At 46.2% G+C, this 17755-nt stretch overlaps 1 long non-coding RNA gene across 2 annotated transcripts; it reads right to left on the reverse strand.

Annotated features, from left to right (window-relative positions):
- Positions 1 to 1231: 1231 nt before the first annotated feature.
- Positions 1232 to 10362, reverse strand: LOC105491904 (uncharacterized). Of its 2 annotated transcripts, none has more exons than XR_011607321.1 (3): positions 9879 to 10362; positions 7125 to 7178; positions 1232 to 4243 (listed from the first exon to the last, which is right to left on the reverse strand). It is a non-coding gene; the product is annotated as an uncharacterized lncRNA (long non-coding RNA). The 2 variants fall into 2 exon arrangements; XR_011607320.1 differs by having other exon boundaries at positions 1232 to 5355.
- Positions 10363 to 17755: the final 7393 nt, after the last annotated feature.

Here is a 17755-nt window from a genome sequence, read left to right on the forward strand (position 1 = left end):
TGCGCATGGTTTTAGTGACTGGCTTGATTGCATCTCCGTGAACCTCCAGGGTTGCTGAGAGACCACAGGTGCCGGGTCCTCTTAATTGCATTCTGTGATCTTCCTTTCATTTTATGTCTCAAGGCCTCAGTGTACTTTGCAAACACCTTTTCTCTAGAAGGTGCCTCTGAGAGACGTGCCAAGCGCTTGGGCCTCCTTGATGTGCATCAACCAGGGACCGAGTGCATGGACCCCATCAAGGCCTCGGCCTGGCCTGTCCCTGGCTCCCAGGATGCCTGCCTTTCCGGGGCCCTCCGGGACAGGCCTGTTTCCCCTCTTGGATGCTCTCTTTCCTTTTGGGCATTTCCACATTTAATGCGTCTTCGGTGCCTCTGTAATCTACTGACTCCACATGACACCCCCCACATCATAGTGAGCTGACCTCTGAGAACATTTCCTGTCTACTCAGCACGAGTGTAAAATCTGTGGGCATGTTTTTGTGGAGATTTTATTTTTAATTTTAAATTTAAATTGCTGATTGTGTGAAAACATGACTGGGCTTTTTCTGTTTTCATTCAGAAAGGGTTTAGTTTACAACTGAATAAGACTTTTTAGGACAAGGACAAAGCGTGGACAGAAACAGCACTAAGCGTGAAGGTGAGCCGTGGACTTAGGAATGCCCGCACCTTTCTCACCTGTGCCCCCAGCCCCACCTTCCTTCCTGAAGGAAGAACTCTTGGAATGTTTTTCCCTTACAGGAAGGAGAGCCGTTTGATCTGTAACCGGATCTTGGTTGTTTTATAAACTTATGAGTGGATTTTTATATTCACACAGGAAACGTTTAGAAGAATGACTGTAAGCTGCAAACACACTTGGTCTTGCACTTTTCCTCAAGCACTGCAATTCTGTTAGAACACTGCCTGTTTAGCTACTTAACATCAAAGCGTCAGAGACTTTTGAACTGGAGTGACTCCATTTTGCGTGAGGGCTGGGAAATGAGGCTGGGACCCGCTGAGCTGCATTCCCGGAAAGAAAGGCATTCCTGGCCTCTAGATGTTTACCACGAAGGGAACAGATTAATGTTTACTAAACAGACCCAGGCTTGAGAGTGTCCTAATATCCTGATATCTTGGGAACAAAGGCGTTCCTAATTTTGCTTTAAAGATAATCATAAGAATTCTTGCAAAATATAGTAATTAAGAAAATTAATACTTTATCACAAACCCTTGTAGCAGAGCACATCTCCCCATGACCTTTTTTATCCTATACATAAACAAGCGTTGTACCTAGGGTGGACGCGTTCCTCCTCTCACTGTTGGGAACATCCTGCTCTGTCTACAGAATAGCTGTTCTTTCACCACTGTACTCTCTTAATAAACTTGCTTTTACTTTGCACCGTGGACTCGTCCTGAATTCTTTCTTGTGCGAGATCCAGGAACCCTCTCTTGCAGTCTGAATGGGGACCCTTTGCGTGTAACAAAAGTATGCCAAGCCAGGCTTCCACTGGCCTAAATCCCCACCCGCTCCCCTCACAGGCCAGCGGCAGGGTGTCCTGGCAGTTAGGGCCATACCGGTGTTTCCCGGTGTTAGCTGAAAAACCAAACCATGTGAAGTATTTAAAAAGGTTTATTCTCAGCCAGTAGTGTGATCACGGCCCAGGGAACCATCTCCAGAGGTCCTGAGAACATGTGCCCAAGGCAGCCGGATTACAGTTTGGTTTCATACATTTTAGAGAGGCAAGAATTGTGGGTAAAATCGTAAATCAATACATGGAAGGTGTACCTTGGTTTAGACTAAAGAGGTGGGACATCTTGAAGGGGGGCATCCAGGTCAGAGGTGGATTCAAAGATTTCCTGATTGGCGGTTGGTAGAAATAATAAAGCTTTGTCTAAAGAGGAAGTCAGCAGAAAGAGATGCTTGTATTAAGATAAGGGGGCCGGGCGCGGTGGCTCATGCCTGTAATCTCAGCACTTTGGGAGGCCGAGGCGGGCGGATGACGAGGTCAGGAGGTCGAGACCATCGTGGCTAACATGGTGAAACCCCAGCTCTACTAAAAATACAAAAAACTAGCTGGGCGTGGTGGCGGCGCCTGTAGTCCCAGTTACTCGGGAGGCTGAGGCAGGAGAATGGTGGGAACCCAGGAGGCGGAGGTTGCAGTGAGCCGAGATTGTGCCACTGCACTCCAGCCTGGGCGACAGAGCGAGACTCTGTCTAAAAAAATAAATAAATAAATAAAAAGATAAGGGGGATTGTGAAAGCCGAGGTTCTTGTGTAGATGAAGCTTCCAGATAGTAGCCTTCCGAGAGAAGGATGGAAAATGTCTCCTTTCCAACCTCAAAGGTGTCAGGCTCGATTCAACTCTCCTGGATCTGGGAAAGGCCTGGCAGTATGAATGGAGACTCGCTACAGATGCAAATTTCCCCCACAAAAGGCTCTGCAGGGCCATATCAAAATATGTCAAGGAAACATTTTGGAGTGAAATACTTTGATTTCCTTCAGGACCGGCTATGTCATGTGGTTCTGCTCCAGAGTCAGGTTGGAGTTTGGTCCCCACAGAGGGTCTGTTCTTACTCATTTTGGAGTTAGTGCTGGTCAGCCGTGGCTGCCCTCCACTGGGACGGCGTATAATGGGAGTGTCCTCCCTCCCTCCTGGAATTCAGTTTTTCAGGTTTCTCTCAGTCAATTGAGAGCTTAGGATGTTACCTTTGGTTTACAACTGGAAAATCTTCCCTTTCAGATGTCAGAAATCTGCTTTTCACGTTGCCCCCAAGATCCATTGTTGGTGCAAAATTCCTGTCTACCAGCCATTGGTCCAGCCTTCTTCAGACTGCGGTGAGGGTGGAGGCAGCGTCAGGCAGGGAGCTCCATGCCTCTCATCTCAGAGAACAGGGGTGTTTGCAGTTGCTCTTTGCAAGAGACCTGGAGGTGGTGCTGCCTGTGTCAGCCTGAATGGAAGAAGCTGATGCAAATTAAGCTAAGTAGAGGGTTTATTTGAGCCATGCTTGAGTCTGCAACCCAGGAGCAGAGATCTGAGGTGCCCTGAATACACACTTCAGTCAGCAGCAGTTACCAGTAGGTTTTTAAAGAGTAAGAAGAGGCAGTTCCCCAGCTGTTTCCCAAGAGTTCACCTTAAAATAACGCAGGCTCCTGACGGGCTGCGCATGGTTCTTCGTGCCCCAAATCCCTAGAGTGTGGAGATAATGGGTGAGGCAGCCGTTCTGCCGTAGGCGTGGGTGTGGCAAGAGGGGCCTGACTGGCTCCTGGCTGGGATGAGCCTCTGTCAGCCCAGGGCAGGGGCTCTGGGCAGAGCTGGGTTACGCGATGAGGAAAGAAGAGACTGAAGTGTCTGCCAGCACCCTCTTCCCAGACCGGGCTCCAGGGCCTGTGACTCCTCTGCAGCCAGGCCTGAGACAGGGCACACCCCCTGCTCCTAGATGGGAGACCGAATACACAGACAGACAAGGGACCAGTCAATTGTAAAAATAGAATTCAGGCCCCTGATGCAGAGTAGCCAGCCAGGGAAGCAGCCCCCGCCGGGCAGGAGGGCCGGCCACGCGCGCCAGGAACAGGTCCCAGAGGCCAAGCAGTGGCCCCTGTGACAAGCAGCCCCAATGTCCTCACATGACCCTGCCCGGACATGTGTCCCTGCCCGTAGCTTCAGGTCAGCAGAGAAAGTTCAGTGCCCCCTCCAGTCCCACAGTGCACCAGCTCCTGGAGAGCCGCCCCTGCCCCGTCAGGCCCACCTGGGCCTCTTATTCCTGCTCCTCAGCCTGGCCGTGTGTCTCCTGCAAACGCAGGGACAGCGCCGCTCCCTCGCCTCAGCCAGCTGTGGATGCCTCGGCCTGTCCACGTCCATGCGGCTCCTGCCCTGAGACTGGGCACCCTGGCTTCTGCTGCTGCCCTGGACACCTGTGGTGTTGCGAGGCATTTGGTGTTGATGTGTTTTCTGTTCTCAAAGTGTCACATATTCTCTTGGTGTCTATGATCCACAATATCTGGGGATGAATTGGCCAACCAGCATATACACTCCAAGCTGCTACGTGCAGTTTGGAGGAAAAAGCCCCCAAATCAACCAACCCTCAGCGAATCTCACTAGCCCATCAAAAGTTCATGATTCAAGTCACACTTTTAAACACTGCAGGCAACCACATTACCTGTGACAGCGGGCAGGGGCGCAGCTCCATCCGTGTACTTGCTTTACGTCCTCTCCGGTATACTGTGTTTTGGATATGACGTATTTTTCTGTGTTTCTGAACCTGCTCATCTTAACAAAATATATTCATCCAATTCGCAGAATGGAAACAGTAATTTTTTTTTTTTTGAGACAGAGTCTTCCTCTGTCACCCAGTGACATGATCTTGCCTCAGTGCAACCTCTGCCTCCTGGGTTCGAGTGATTCTCCTGCCTCAGCCTCCCGAGTAGCTGGGATTACAGGCGTGCACTACCACACCTAGCTAATTTTTTATATTTTTAGTGAGATGGGGTTTCACCATGTTGGCCAAGCTGATCTAGAACTCCTGACCTCAGGTGATCCGCCCGCCTTGGCCTCCCAAAGTGCTGGGATTACAAGTATGAGCCACCACACCTAGTCAGAAACAGTATTTTGTTGTTGTTGTTTTTAATATGAGGCCTCACTTTGTAGCCCAGGCTAGAGTGCAGTGGCACAGTCGTAGCTCACTGCAGCCTTGAACTCCTGAGCTCAAGTGATCCTCCTGCCTCAGCCTCCTGAGTAGCTGAGACTGTCGGTGTGCTCCACTAGGCCCAGCTCATTTTTTAATTTTTTGTAGAGAGAGGAGTCACCTGTTGCTCAGGCTGATCTTGAACTCCTGACTTCAAGCAATCCCCCGTCTCAGCCTCCCAAAGTGAGGGGATTATAGGCATGCACCACCACTCCCAGCCCTAAAGTCCTTCTTATCAATCAGTGAAATTATAGCCTGTCTGTTTTGACCACCCGCGTCAGCCACATGCAGGGCGGTCACCCATGCTCCTCTGGGAGGGACTCCGCGGGCATCAGAGCCGTGAGAACGCCACCTCCTTGACGAGGTCAAATACTGCATTTTCTAAGAGAATCTCATTTTTAATGGGCAAGGATCTTTTGAAAAGACCTTGGGACATGGTGAGGTGAGTTGCTTTGTGAATGGATCCATTTAAATTTGTTCAGTCAGCCTGTCTGTTTTGAGTACCTGCTTCCTGAAAGGTCCTAGCTCTGAGCACAAACATGAACAAGGGGGAGGCATCTACTCCAGGGACTCTCAGTGTAGCCGGACACACAGTTGTGAGGACGATGGCTGCGTGGCCAGAGCTGTAATAAATCACGGAGCACTTATCTCCATCTGGACACTGTCATGGTGCTGAGAAACTTGGCTGGGAGCATTCCTACAGAAATACACAGATTTGTATTACTGAGAATTTTTAATGTCTTATTAAAATTCTTATTACATGATGTTAAATGGAAAAAGGCTGGATGAAAAATTTGAATTTAGAGTACAATTTTTTTTTTTGAGATAGAGTCTCGCTCTATTGCCCAGGCTGGAGTGCGTGGCGTGATCTCAGCTCACTGCAACCTCCGCCTCCTGGAGTCAAGCAATTCTCCTACCTCAGCCTCCCAAGTAGCTGGGATTACAGAGGCGCACCACCTTGCCCAGCTAATTTTTGTATTTTCAGTAGAGACGGCGTTTCACCATGTTGGCCAGGCTGGTCTCGAGCTCCTGACCTTCTGATCCACCCGCCTCAGCCTCTCAAAGTGCTGGGATTACAGGCGTGAGCCACTGTGCCTGGCCTAGAGTATAATTTTTTAAAGGGCAGAAAAAGAGTGAACAGAAATGTTCTTAAACATTGAAACAGAAATTCTGAATGAAGTTTCCCCAAATGCAATGAATGTCATCTAGGTGTGTATTGCTGCTAAAATAATGTTAAAGAAATAAAATAAGTTAATTAAACAAATTATGGTCTGGAAGTCAAAATCTGAAACAGGCTCGCTGGGCCTGAAACCAAGGTGTTGGCAGGCCTGGCTGCTTCGGGAGGCTCCTTTTCCTTTTCTTGGCTTCAGAGGGTCCCAAGCTCCTGGGCTTAGGCCGCTCCATCTCTGCAGCCAGCAAGGCTGCCTGAGTCCTTCTCGAGATCTCTGGTCCTCTCTTCCGCTCCTGCCTCCACTCCTAAAGATACTGGTGGCTATGTTGGGCCTACCCAGATAATCTAGGACAATCTCCATATTTTAAGATCAGTGTTGGTGACGTTAACTGCATCTGCAAGCACAATCCCCCTTTCCTCTTTTACATAGTCACAGGTTCTGGGGCTTAGGACAGGGACATTTTGGGGGAAGCCATTATTCTGCCTCCCAAACTGTGAGCGGCAGGAATCAATGTTCGTTGCTTTATTTCGGCATTTTCTCAGCATTGTTTAAATTTTTTAAATGAACACATATTTAATTCTTATACTTTAAGAGTTTGTTGTCTTTTTCCTTTAATTTTAGGGGAAACTATTTTTATAAATGACTAAATCATATTCTGGGGTCTGGATGTCCCTGCCTGGGGATTTTGTGGCTAGGGTCCAGGAAGAACAGCTCGCATAGGTAGCTTAGTGAGGACCCTGCCTGGCCTGAGACCTTGGGATGGCTCACACCTGCTTGGAGGTGATTTTGGATCTTGACGCTGTCCTTCCCACATTTCCCAATCAGCGCATGGACTGCAGCTACTTTGGGGATCCGGTTGTCACCAGCATTAACCTGCCAACCAGCCCAAGCCAAAGGGGCCTCATAGGAACATCCTGGGCGTGATGCCAACCAGCCCAAGCCAGAACCATGCTGAGCATGGGGGCCACTTTCCCAGGGCAGACTCAGACCTCGAACTGGGGGTGTGCGCCCGCTCCCTTCCCTGCACACGCCCTGCCTCACTGGGGGTCTCTGAGCCCTCCTCGGACACAGGGCACGCAGCCCTTCGGGGTGAGGATTCTGGCTGAACCGGCCCAGCAGGGTTCCTCTAGAAAAAGTGACACAGAAGTCTAAATTTGAGGCCTGGTTGCGAGAGGGTTTGGAGGAGCCTGGCTGGAGAGGTTCAGGGAGAGCCTGCCTGGCATGCCTCCGGGAAGGGGCTGATGGAGGCTGCTGTGTGGCCCCCAAGAAGAAGAAGGAATGGTGCAGCACTCACCCTACTGCGGCGGGCGGGCTGGGCTCAGACTGGTCACCGCCGGTCACCGCTGGTCTGTGGGAGGACGAGAGGGAGGGGAGGTGGAGGAGGCGATTACTCCTGAAAGGAGATATTGGAGAGTAGCCAAACTTCCAGCCAGGCTGGACCCCATCCTAGGGGATGACTGGGGGCCACCTGTGAGCTGTGTGGCTGGAGGGAGGGCAGGGAAGGGAGCCTTGGGGTCTCATCACAATTTTGAGTCACCAGGCGTTGGCCAAAGGCAGCATGGGCTTTCCCTGCGTTTGGTGAAGTGCCAAGTTGATTGGCTTGATTATTAGGTTATCAGATTGGCGAATTTCTTGTTACTTTGTGCTTTTCATTAGCTACCAAGTAGCCTATTATGAAGTGCATTATTCATTAAAGCAGGAAAAAAACACACACAATATATTTTAAAAGATATAGAATATTTTAACACCATTATAGCAAATATTTTACTGCTAAACGGGACAAGCAAATTGTCTAAGGAGAAACCTTTAAAAATAGAATCATTGAAAAAAATAGGCAGATGCCAGTGGCCTCAGCCAGGGAGCAGTAAACCTGAAAAGGGCTGGGAATGACCAGGCCATTGTTGACTGATACCTGAGCTTCCTCACATTGTTTCACCCAGAGCTTTTCTGGGCAAACCGTGGAGCAGCGAGGGCGGGTCCAACTTCCTGCCCCCGGGTCTGGCCTTACTCCTCTGGGGTTCGGAATTTGCCACCGAGAAAGCAGGAAGGTTGGCCTGAGACTGCAGTCACGTATCCTGCTGTGTCTCTGCTTTAAAAATGTTCTGCATTGACATCTTCACAAAAGGCAAACTCCATGGTGGACGGGGACCTAGCCGTGGGTCAGCACCACCCCCTCCTCCTCCACTTCCTGTCCCTGCAGGAGGTCAGGCCTAGGCCCCGGCACTGACTGGAACACACGGAGGGAGACGGGCTTGCGTCCTGCCAGTATTGCTGGTGTGTGGTGCGTGTAGAGTACGTGTGCCTGTGTTATGTGTTGTGTATGGAGCGTGTGTGTGGCATGTGTGTATATGGGGTGTGCCGTGTGTGGGCTGTGTGGCATGCGTGTGCATAGCGTGTACTGTGGGTGGTGTGTGGATGCCCCGAGCTCAGCCTGCTTTGGCCCGGCCAGCTCCCAGTGAAGGAAGGAGAAATAGCTCTGGGCTTGGGAGGAGAGAGGCCCCAGCCCACAGCTCTGCGCCCGCCCACCCTGCTGGGCCTGCCCCCAGCTCTCTCTTCCTGGCCCTGTGGTTCAAAAACAGTTTTCCAGTCTAGGCCTGGCTGTGCCTCTCAGGGTGACTGCAAGCCCCTAGAGATCAATAATCATAGCAAAGGCTTGGTAAGCACCTCCTACAACCACACACTATTTTAAGATCTTCACAGCCACTCCATGGGCTAAGCGCTCCTATTACTCCTGTTTGACAGATGAGGAAACTGAGGCACGGAGACAGCATGTGATTTACCCAAGCCCTGAAGCTGGCGGCTGGAGCCTGGATCTGCAGTCAGGCTGGCTGCCTTCTAGGGTGTTCACCTCCACTGCTTTGTCGTGACTATAGGTCACAGACTTTAACAATGCGTATGTTTATGAGTTTCAGTTTCCACATTTTAAAGGCATATAAATATAATTATTTAAATACAGGATAGCATTTCACAAAGCTTCTCTCCTTGACCAAACTCCAGTTGGACTCCTGAGTTTTTTTTCAGCTATGCCTATCCTTGGATGTCAATCAAGAAATATGATGAGGCAAGTCTCAATCATTTTAGGAGGTTTATTTGCCAAAGGTTGACGTGTGCCCGGGAGACGGGTCTAGGCCTTTTTCTGAAGATGATTTTGAGGGCTCCACATTTAAAGAAGAAAGAGCAGGATATTGAGAAGTACACAATTTTCATGTGAGGGGGCATAGGGGGAAAGTATGCTCAGTGAATCTGCATTTTTACGTAAGATAATATAGACAAATGGGGCAGGGGAGCAATCCGATGTGTATTTGTGCCAGGTGGGCAGAGGGGTGAGTGCACCTGTAATGAGAAGCTGTCCATTGACATTACCATGGTGAGCTCTAACAAAAATGCTTTAGGGTATTTTTACTGTAAATAACAAGATAATTAGGGTAAATATCTTGGAGTTCCCTAGGGATTTCCTTGTGGGCCAGATATGTGGGAAATGTGTAGCTTTTCACCTTGTAGCCATCCTATTTAGGAACCAAAAAGGGGAGGCAGTTTTGTGTGACCCAGTTCCCAGCTGGACTTCTCCCTTTGGCTTAATGAGTTTGGGGTCCCAAGATTTATTTTCCTTACACATGGACACGTCCTCAAGAGACTGATTTAAGCAAGAATCTGAAGTTGGTTTAGTAGGAACCCCTGACCCTCGACACCTGATGGGGTTCCTCACCCCACCCCACCCCCACGTGATGTCTGATGGCCCCACCTGTCTTCAGCAAGAAGCCTGCTCTGATGCCTAACCCTAACCCTGACTCCGGCCCTGTTCCTTGGCTATAGATTCCTGCTTTTCCTTGTCAAATTTGGGGTTGAGCCCAGTCTCTCTCCCCCACTGCAAAACCCCATTTCGGTGGTCCCCGCACCTATGGCGAAGTCCTGAATGGGGTCTTCCTCACCGCGCTCTGACAGGTGCTGGGGAATCGTTCTGCCATTGACAGCTGTGGAACCACATCTTGGATGAGGTCAAGTTCACCACTGGACCCCGGACCTCTCACCCAGGCCCCTGAGCGCTCACCTTTGAAGCCTCTGTGTTTGCTTCTGATTCAAGGGATTCACTGGAGAGTCAGGCTCCAGGCAAGTGTCCTCTGGAGGTCGGGACAGGCTTCGATTCCTCAGGGTCCGCGCATGCTCCAGGAGCGGGGCTAAGGCTGGCTTTCCTTTGAATGGTGCCTCCTGGGCTAGAAGCTCTTCTCCCAACCCTGCACACTGAGTGGGACTTCTTCTGCCTCCTGGGCTGGAAGCTTCTTTCTCCCGGCTCTCTCTCTGAGGCCCCCTGTTCTCTCTGTTGGATCCAGGGCTGCTTCTGTGGACTGAACCCCCTTCTTGAGCCCTGTGGACTGCGTGCTCCACCTCCCACCCCTCCCTGCTGGCCGGAGTTTGCTGAGGGTCATGTGGAGCTTCTCCAGCCTCTTTGGAACCTGAAGCTCTCCCCAGGTTCTGGGCACTCCTTCTTTTTCCCTGCTTCCCCTCCCTGCAGCCCTTGGCAGGCACCCTTCATGCCCGACCACCCTCCGTCGACCTGCCAGACCTTCCCTTCCCACCCCAACCCCTCAGTCTCTGGAACTTAGGGCCCCGCCCTCAGAGGGACTCTTGAGGGACTCAAAGAATCCCTTCAAGGAGTTCTATTGAAATTGACTTAGAGATATATGAGCACTTATACTAATTAAATATTTCCCAACTCTCAGAATAGGAACTACTCCAAATGCCTTTTTGAGCTTGCACGGCTTGAGCAAATCTTTGGTAAATAAGATTAGTTTAATATTGTCAGTATAATAAAAACACTGTGTCTTCTGAGTTTTTAGCATTAAGTGTAATACTTGGGTTTACTAGCCAAATAAGGTTAAAGGAGTTAACAAGGAAATAACTTGAGATGATTAGTCTTGTGTAATGTTATGTCTGCCTAAAAGAGTTTCTTGTTAGTAACTTGAAACCTTGAAGTTATACTAGGTTAAATTAAATAATAGATATTCATTAAATATCTGCAGCCCAGGGAGTTATATTCCTTTGGGGGTATACCCAGTAATGGAATTGCTGGGTCAATGGTATTGCTGGTTCTAGATCCTTAAGGAATCACCACACTGTCTTCCATAATGGTTGAACTAATTTACATTCCCACCAACGGTTCCGACTTCTCCACAGCCTCACCCACATCTATTGTTTCTAGACTTTTTAATAATCACCATTCTGACTGGCGTGAGATGGTATCTCATTGTGATTTTGATTTGCAGTCCTCTAATGATCAGTGATGATGAACTTTTTTTCATATGTTTGTTGGTCGCATAAATGTCTTCTTTTGAGAAGTGTCCATGTCCTTTGCCCACTTTTTGATGGGGTTGTTTTTTCTGGTAAATTTGTTTAAGTTGCTTGTAAATTCTGGATATTAGACCTTTGTCAGATGGGTAGATTGCAAATTTTTTCTCCCGTTCTGTAGGTTGCCTTATTGCTCTGATGACAGTTTCTTTTGCTGTGCAGAAACTCTTTAGTTTAATGAGCCATTTGTCAATTTTAGCTTTTGTCACAATTGCTTTTGGTGATTTCATCATAATTTTTTTTGCCCATTCCTATGTCTGAATGGTATTGCCTAAATTTTCTTTCAGAGTTTTTATGGTTTTGGGTTTTACATTTAAATCTTTAATCCATCTTGAGTTAATTTTTGTATAAGATGTAAGGAAGGGGTCCAGTTTTAGTTTTCTGCATACGGTTAGCCAGTTTTCCCAGCACCATTTATTAAATAGGGAATCCTTTCTCCATTGCTTGTTTTTGTCAGATTTGTTGAAGATCAGATGGTTGTAGATGAGTGGTCTTATTTCTGAGGTCTCTGTTCTGTTCCATTGGTTTATATGTCTGTTTTGGTACCAGTACCATGCTGTTTTGGTTACTGTAGCCTTGTAGTATAGCTTGAAGTCAGGTAACATGATGCCTCCAGCATTGTTCTTTTTTTTTTTTTTTTCTTTAATTTTCTTATTTTACTTTGAGTTCTGGGATATATGTGCTGAATGTGCACTTTTGTTACATAAGTATACATGTGCCATGATGGTTTGCTGCACCTATTAACCCATCATCTAGGTTTTAAGCTATGCATGCAATAGGTATTTGTCCTAATGCTCTCCCTCCCCTTTCTCCCAACACCCCAACAGGCCCCAGTATATGATGTTCCCCTCCCTGTGTCCATGTGTTCTCATTGCTCACCTCCCACTTATGAATGAGAACATGTGGTGTTTGGTTTTCTGTTCCTGTGTTGCCCATCAACGATAGACTGGATAAAGAAAATGTGGCACATATACACCATGGAATACTATGCAGCCATAAAAAAGAATGAGTTAATGTCCTTTGCAGGGACATGGATGAAGCTGGAAACCATCATCTGGCTTTGTTCTTTTTGCTTAGGATTGACTTGGATGTACAGGCTCTTTTTTGGTTCCATATGAATTTTAAAGTTTTTTTTTTCTAATTCTGTGAAGAATGTCAATGTTAGTTTGATGGGAATAGCACTGAATCTATAAATTACTGTGGGCAGTATGGTCGCTTTCATGATATTGATTCTTCCTCTCCATGAGGATGGAATGTTTTTTCGTTTTTTCTGTGTCCTCTCTTATTTCTTTGAGCAGTGGTTTGTACTTCTCATTGAAGAGATCCTTCACATCCCTTGTTAGCTGTATTCCTAGGTATTTTATTCTCTTTGTAGCAATTGTGAATGTGAGTTCATTCATGATTTGGCTCTCTGTCTACTGTTGGTGTAAAGGAATGCTTGTGACTTTTGCACATTGATTTTGTATGCTGAGACATTGCTGAAGTTGCTTATCACCTTAAGGAGCTTTTGGGCTGAGACAATGAGGTTTTTAAAATATAGGCTCATGTCATCTGCAAACAGACAATCTGACTTCCTCTCTTCCTATTTGAATACCCTTTATTTCTTTCTCTTGTCTGATTGCCCTGGCCAGAACTTCAAATACTATGTTGAATAGGAGTGGTAAGAGAGGGCATCCTTGTCTTGTGCCAGTTTTCAAAGGGAATACTTCCAGCTTTTGCCCATTCAGTATGATATTGGCTGTGGGTTTGTCATAAATAGCTTTTATTATTTTAAGATATGTTCCATTGATACTAGTAGTTCATTGAGAGTTTTTAACATGAAAGGATGTTGAATTTTATCAAAGGCTTTTTTTTTTTTGTATCTATTGAGATAATCATGTGGTTTTTGTCATTGGTCCTGTTTATGCGATGGATTACATTTATTGATTTGCATATGTTGACCCAGTCTTGCATCCCAGGGATGAAGCTAACTTGATTGTGGTGGATAAGCTTTTTGATGTGCTGCTGGATTCGGTTTGCCAATATTTTCTTAAGGATTTTCACATCAATGTTATCAGGGATATGGGCCTGAAGTTTTCTTTTTTCGTTGTATCTCTGTCAGGTTTTGGTGTCAGGATGATGCTGGCCTCATAAAATGTGTTAGGGAGGAGTCCCTCCTTTCCAATTGTTTGGAATAGTTTGAGAAGGAATGGTACCAGCTCCTCTTTGTACCTCTGGTAGAATTTGACTATGAATCCATCTGGTCCTGGGCTTTTTTTGGTTGATAGACTATTTATTGCTGCCTCAATTTCAGAACTCATTATTGGTCTATTGAAAGATTTGACTTCTTCCTAGTTTAGGCTTGGGAGGGTGTATGTGTCCAGGATTTATCCATTTCTTCTAGATTTTCTAGTTTATTTCTGTAGAGGTAAACTCTAGTATTCTCTGATGGTAGTTTGTATTTCTGTGGGGTCAGTGGTGATATCCCCTTTATCATTTTTTATTGTGTCTATTTGAGTCTTCTTTTCTTTTTTTTTTATTAGTCTAGCTAGTGGTCTATTTTATTAATTTTTTCAAAAAACCAGCCTCTGGATTCCTTGAGTTTTTGAAGGGGTTTTCATGTTTTTATCTCCTTCAGTTACACTCTGATGTTAGCTACTTTTTGTCTTCTGCTAGCTTTTGGATTGGTTTGCTCTTGCTTCTCTAGTTCTTTAGATGTGATGTTAGGGTGTCAATTTGAGATCTTTCTAGCTTTCCGATGCAGGCATTCAGTGCTATAAATTTCCCTCTTAACACTGCTTTAGCCAAGCTTTCTGTTAACCTTTGTTATGTCTTGGATTACTTAAGAAAATGGAGATTTCTTGCCTTTAAAATAGCTAAGGTTTTTAAAAAATATTTTTGACAGTTTTGCCTTCCCAGATCCTAAATGAAATCTTGTTTTTGAACTGACCTGAAACTTCCCAGAAGGTCCCAGATAATTCCAAAGGACTTCTTTCACTTTTGCTATGTTTTTTTTTTTTTTTTAATTTTTATTATACTTTAAGTTCTAGGCTACATGTGCACAATGTGCAGGTTTGTTACATATGTATACATGTGCCATGTTGGTGTGCTGCATCCATTAACTCATCATTTACATTAGATATATCTCCTAATGCTATCCCTCCCTGCTCCCCCCACCCCACAACAGGCCCCAGTGTGTGATGTTCCCCTTCCTGTGTCCAAGTGTTCCCATTGTTCAATTCCCACCTATGAGTAAGAACATGTGGTGTTTGGTTTTCAGTTCTTGCGATAGTTTGCTGAGAACAATGGTTTCCAGCTTCATCCATGTCCCTACAAAGGACACGAACTCATCCTTTTTTATGGCTGCCTAGTATTCCATGGTGTATATGTGCCACATTTTCTTAATCCAGTCTGTCACTGATGGACATTTGGGTTGGTTCCAAGTCTTTGTTATTGTGAATGGTGCTGCAATAAACATACATGTGCCACTATGAAGACACTTTTGCTGTGGTTTGAATGTGTCTCCCAATGTTCACGTGTTGGAAATTTAATCCTTGATGCCACAATGTTGAGAGGTGGGGCCTTTGGTAGGTGATTAGGTCGTGAGTGCTCTGCATGAATGGGTTAATGGAATGGGTGAGTTATTGCAGGAGTGGACTCTTGTAAAAGGATGAGTTCAACCTGTTTTCCTCCCGACATCCCACCACCTTCCACCATGGGATGATGCAGCCAAGAGACCACTGCCAGATGCAGGCCCTCAACCTTGGACTTCCCAACCTCCAGAACTGTAAGAACTAAACCTCCCAGGTACTCTGTTATAGCAGCACAGCACTGACTAAGACAACCTGTAGGAGAATGTCAAAACCTAATTTGGTTTATTTGGTATGTTGAATTGCATGAAAAGTCATTGTTAAATAAGAAGGGGTGTGTATCCTTCTTTAGGTTGCATTTATATAGGTAAATCATCTTAATGTAACTCTTTCAGAAGTTGTGCAGAGATATGGACAACTGTCAGTGCCTGCAATGGCCATGCTTTATCCAGTTCGACATTATTGGTCACAATTTCAATTGTTATTATTAAAAAAAGTATTTTGTCAAATGAATTCTCATCAGATATCTAACCATACCCATTTAAAATCTTTTGTTATTCACAGATGGTTTTGTGTTACTCAGATTCTTCCCTGAAAGCATTTGCAATCAGGTATAGGCCAGAATGATTTGTGATGGCATCGCTTGAAAAACTTTGAGACCTGTATTAGTCAGGATTCTCTAGAGAGACAGAACCAAGAGGAGAGAGAGATAAGAGGGGATTTTTTTTAAGGGAAATTGCTCACATAATTATGGAAGCTGAGAAGTCCCACAACAGGCTGTCTGCAAGCTGGAGACTGAGGGAAGCCAGTGGTATGGCTCAGCTCAAGTCTGAAAGTCCTAGAACCAGAGAAGCTGATGGTGTAACTCTCAGTCTGAGTCCAAAGGCCAGAGAACCTAAAGCTTTGATGTCCCAGGGCAGGAGAAGAAAGATGTCCCAGCTCCAGAAGAGACAGAGAGAATCTGCCTTCCCTCTGCCTTCTTGCTCTTTCTGGGCCCTCAATGGCTTGGATGATGACATCCACATTGGTGAGAGGAGGTCTCCCTTATTCAGTCCACTGATTCAAATGCCAGTCCCTTCCAGAAAAACCTCACCGACATACCCAGAAATAACACTTTACCAGCTATCTGGGTATCCCTTAATCCAGTCAAGTTGACACCTAAAATTGACCATTACAAGACCATGCTGGGCTGAATCAGAATTTTTAGAGCTCTTCTGGAGAAGCTGATAGTTCATGAAACTGCTATCTCAAGGTCACACAGAGCAAGTTTTAACCACATGGGACTGAATGAACGGATAAAAGATGATTATGGTTATTGTCTGGAACACTGATGATCCTTTACTGTTCTCTTTTCTGGACATAAGAAACCCCTTTCTCTTTTCTCTTAAGTTATTGTACTTTTGTAAACAGAAATGAAACATTTATTGTTTCTCCCCTCCTGATTGCTCCCGGATTGGAAAACTCTAATCGAGTATTTTTGTTTTCATGGCAACACAGTTATTTGCATGCGTTCAATAAGACTATGTTTTACTTGTAACAGGATACATTGGATATATTACCAAGGCTTTTACTGGAATGTCACATGTGAAAATCTGCATAGAATCTGAGGTGACCAGATAGCTTTAGGGAAGTAAGGCTAACTCCAAAGAACCAATGCTTACAGAGTCCACTTGGAAAAACCATCCTGGTACCTCAATTACAGGATTCCCAGCCTTGCAGGTAATTAAGGAAAGTCACTTCCTGGCAGATTCAGGAAACTTAAGATATCTTTGGGACCTCTGGTAGAGAAGAATTCACCCAAATCTATAGATACTGCAAGCAAAGTCTGGGTGAGCTCCTGAATTGAAGAATCTTCCTTGAAGATGTTTCCTTGAAGAAGCTTCAAGGAATCCCCCACAGTAGATCACATATGTGTAACCTGTGTGCCCACTGCTGAATAGGCCACTCCAAAAGTTCACTGGAACACCCACTGCCTTCACCAAAAACATTAAACTGCACACCAGGAAACTGTCAGATCACCACTGTGGTCTTCACACCTCCATTGAATGATGCTTTGAGCTTAATTTAGAAATCTTGACTAGCTGCCCTGTGGATTCAGAAGCTGGGTTTCCAACCATTAGTTATAGCTTTTCTTTTTTTTTTTGTTTTTGAGACGGAGTCCTGCTTTGTTGCCAAGGCTGGAGTGCAATGGTGCAGTCTCGGCTTACTGAAACCTCTACCTCCCAGGTTCAACTGATTCTCCTGCCTCAGCCTCCCGAGTAGCTGGGATTACAGGTGCCCACGACCATGCCCAGCTAATTTTTATATTTTTAGTACAGACAGGGTTTCACCATCTTGGTTAGGTTGGTCTTGAACTCCTGACCTCAGGTGATCCACCCACCTTGGCCTCCCAAAGTGCTGGGATTACAGGAGTGAGCCACTGTGCCTGGCTGGCTTTTCTTTTATTTTCAAAGAAACATCCTTCATTAAATGCCTGACTGCTCACACCATCCTGCAAATGCCCTTTACCACAAAGTCTCACCAGATGGATCTGCTGGTCCTTAATAAACAAGAGGGGACACAACAAGGAATGGATTTACATTGTTCAGAGGAAAGAAGGACATTTGATTGATGGCAACTCTCTCCTGCACCAGATAGCCTCCTGAGCCCTCTCCTCCACCAGGCCTGACCTGGGGCTTCCATCTCCACCCGCAGGGCCCACCTTTAGCAAGAACCCTGCTAGGCTGGTTTATCCAGATCCGCCCCACTCTCAATACCTGATCACGCTTAATATTAGTCAAATTCCTCATCCCCACCCTCCCCCAGCGATCATCCTGGCCTGCCTTCTGAAGAATCCTGGTCACTCAGCTTAGCCAGAATCCCCCTTAACTCTTATGTTTCCTCTCAGCATTTTTCATCCACAGACCCCCACCCTGCTCCTTTGCTGTAAACTCCCAATTTTCCTTGCTGTATTTGGAACTGAGTCCATCCTTTCTTTGCCACTGCCAAACCCCCGTTGCAGTGGTCCCTGCAC

The sequence above is a fragment of the Macaca nemestrina genome, chromosome 8, assembly GCF_043159975.1.
Source record: "Macaca nemestrina isolate mMacNem1 chromosome 8, mMacNem.hap1, whole genome shotgun sequence".
In the NCBI taxonomy this organism is placed as follows: domain Eukaryota; kingdom Metazoa; phylum Chordata; class Mammalia; order Primates; family Cercopithecidae; genus Macaca; species Macaca nemestrina.